This window comes from Cotesia glomerata, unplaced genomic scaffold (genome assembly GCF_020080835.1).
Source record: "Cotesia glomerata isolate CgM1 unplaced genomic scaffold, MPM_Cglom_v2.3 scaffold_1322, whole genome shotgun sequence".
Lineage (NCBI taxonomy): Eukaryota > Metazoa > Arthropoda > Insecta > Hymenoptera > Braconidae > Cotesia > Cotesia glomerata.
This window is the reverse complement of record NW_025401690.1, coordinates 1-3,254: the sequence shown is the minus strand read 5'-3', so window position 1 is coordinate 3,254 and position 3,254 is coordinate 1. Positions and strand designations below refer to the sequence as shown.

Sequence of the window (3,254 nt, the reverse complement as noted above, 5' to 3'; positions counted from 1 at the left end):
TTTATACTTTAAATAGTGAAAATAATTTCCAACAAACATATTCGCGTTTCATCGACCGTGCTCAATTAAAACGAAGTTGCCGCTTTTCGCCTCCGTCGAGGAAAAAAATAGTATACACTCCTCGGGAAGTAAATAAGAAAGCCTGAGATCACATGTGATCTGAGACATTTCTTACTTTAATTTCCTAGGGGTGTAATATACTATTCTATTCAGAGAATATTTTTGCTAGCGCGGGTAACAGCGGAATCAATTCTTCAATCGAGACGATAATTGTCGGAATTGTTCAATTTCTTGCTTCTGGTGTGACACCACTGGTAGTTGACAGACTAGGAAGAAAGATACTTTTTATTATTTCCGGAACGGGAACAGCTATAAGTCTAGTAAGTTTTTACAAAAAATTAAAAAAATAATTAAGAATTGTAATTTAATTAATTTTATATTCACAGGGAATTCTTGGATTATTTTTTTATCTGAACGTACAGCATCGGTTGGGGTCCGCTTCCTTGGACAGTTATGGGTGAAATGTTCTCCACGGAAGTTAAATCCAAGGCCTCGGGGATATTTGTCTTTGCCTGCTGGTTTTTGGGATTCTTGATCACCAAGTACTTCAGCAGTATCGCAGCAGCGTGGGGACAATACACTGCCTTCTGGCTCTTCGGAGTTTTCTGCGTCCTAAGTGTCCTGTTCACAGTATTTATTTTGCCGGAAACTAAAGGTAAGTCCCTGCAAGAAATCCAAGACGAGCTCAGTGGAACTAGTCATAAATAATTAAAATTATTGTCTTAAAAAAAATAATGTTAAATTTCTTCTCTGCTAAATAACAATGATGTTTAATCAGATATTTATCTATTTATATTGATAATAAATTAACTTAATATGTATTGTATCATAATTGTCCACAATAAAATAACGTATGAATATATTTACCCAACTATCATTATTATTTAATATCTGATTAATAAAGACAGTAAGTAGATCAATTTCGATTGCTGATTATTTTGAAAGTAATTTCGAGTGTAATCAATTACAATAAGAATATTAATGAAGTATATAGAGCGTATTCATACTCACGTATGTGAACAACGTTAGCTTGAATTTATTTTAACGAATGGCTTCCGTCAGAGTCCTTCCTCATTCGAAATAATTCGCGTGTGCTGTTCTTATCTACTCATCAAGATCGCCGGTGTGATTACTCTAAAATTATTGTGACATAATTGCCCGTTCTGTCAGTTTTAACTGCAACTATCGCGGCGTTAAACCTACTTTGGATGTTTTATTTATTCTTTTGACGTCCAAGTCTACCTTGACAATAAACAAGTCCCTCGATAACAACAAAATGAAGACCGACAAAGACACTCAAGGTTCCAAGGCACTTCAATTTATCGCCGCTATTACCGGTAATTCACATAAATATCTACACTAAATGTTAATCTTGAATGTAATTAGTAATTAGTAATAAGCCATTATTTTCTTTATCTAAAAATACTATGATTTAATTATACGAAAAAACCTGAAACATATGTAATGATTTAAGATTGATAAATTAAACTTACGCAATAAAACCCGTTACCTGCTGGCAAGACAGCGGTTGAATGTAAACCACCGATTTTTTAAATAATAATCATATATATTATTAAATCTACAGTTAAGTATTGGCATAACGTGATTAACGATAATGATAATGATTTCAGCGAATTTATGTGTGATGGGAGGCGGTGCGATAATGGTTTGGTCGAGTCCAATTTTGCTGATGCTCCAAAGTGATCCAGTGGAAGAAGAAAACCCGCTTGATCGACCAATTACTTACGAAGAAGCGTCCTGGATTGGAGCATTGTCGCCAGTGGGTACTCTGGTGGGATGTTTCTTCCCAGGATACTTGGCTGAAAAGTAATTATCAATTAGTCAATTACTAACATGTTAATTAGGCCAATTGAAATATAAACGATTACAGGTGGGGAAGACGAACCACTTTATTGTCTAGCATAATACCTATGGCAATAAGCTGGGGGCTTGTTTTCACCGGAAAAAATATTGAAGTCTTGTATGCAGCCAGATTTATTGGAGGTCTAGCGGTTGCTATACCATTTGGAGTGATATCAGTTTACTGCGGCGAAATTGCGGAAACTTCAATCCGAGGAATACTCGGTTCATTTTTCCAAATATTTATCACCTTAGGTCTACTGTGGGCTTACAGTATTGGTCCGTTTGTCTCGTACACGAATTATTGTATCGCTTGTGCTGTCTTGCCAATCGCTTTCTTCATCTCCTTCTACCCAATGCCCGAATCGCCGTACTACTTGGCGGCAAAAAATCGCAAAGAAGATGTCATCAGAGTGTTGATGAGGCTAAGAGGAAAAAAAAGAGCAGAAGTTGAAAAGGAAGCTACTGAAATCGAGGTTATGATCGAATTTTTATTATTAATTATGTGAGTTATTTTAAAGCGATTTTTTTGCTTCAGGTTTCCGTTCAAGAAGCTTACAGCAAACAAGCAACAATATTGGATTTGTTTAAAGTGAAAGCCAATTTAAAAGCGCTAATTGCTACGTGTGCTCTGATTATTTTTCAACAGATGAGCGGAATCACAGTTGTTGTTCTTTACTCGGAGCTTATCTTTTCGAGCGCTGGAGAATTTGGCTTTAGTTCATCCGTCCAGACAATTATTGTAGGACTGGTTCAATTTCTGGGCTCCTGTGTCAACCCTTTAGCTGTTGACAGACTGGGACGCAAAATCCTATTAATTATATCCAGCTCAGGCGCCGGTTTAAGTCTGGTAAGTTAATTATAGTCTTCTTTAAACTACTTTTACTAAAAATGAATCACAATTCCGTTTAGGGAGTCCTTGGACTGTTCTTTTTTCTGAAAGACGCTGCTGGAACTCAAGTCAGTCATGTCGGCTGGTTACCAATATTTTCCTTGGTTACTTTCATGGCAACCTACAGCATCGGATTGGGTCCTCTTCCTTGGACAATAATGGGCGAAATGTTTTCCCATGAAGTTAAGTCTAAAGCATCAACAATTATTGTTTTTACATGTTGCTTTTTAGCGTTTATTATCAGTAAAGACTTTATTAATATGGCAATAACTTTTGGTCAATATACAGCAATGTGGTTCTTTAGTTTTTGCATCTTAAGCTTTAAGTTATTTGTCGTTATTATTTCTTCCCGAAACTAAAGGGAAGTCATTACAGGAGATTCGTTAAGACAGACTTAATGGAAAAGCGCGTAAATAATTGTACTCCATTAATCATAAGATTA

General features: G+C 35.9%; 1 long non-coding RNA gene and 1 pseudogene across 2 annotated transcripts; one reads left to right on the top strand and one right to left on the bottom strand.

Annotated features, from left to right (window-relative positions):
- Positions 1-6: 6 nt before the first annotated feature.
- Positions 7-2,006, bottom strand: LOC123273779. Of its 2 annotated transcripts, none has more exons than XR_006511372.1 (4): positions 1,967-2,006; positions 1,068-1,880; positions 481-723; positions 7-326 (listed from the first exon to the last, which is right to left on the bottom strand). It is a non-coding gene; the product is annotated as an uncharacterized LOC123273779 (long non-coding RNA). The 2 variants fall into 2 exon arrangements; XR_006511371.1 differs by having other exon boundaries at positions 1,072-1,880.
- On the top strand, positions 1,262-3,199 carry LOC123273778 (annotated as a pseudogene).
- The last annotated feature ends 55 nt before the right edge of the window (positions 3,200-3,254 follow it).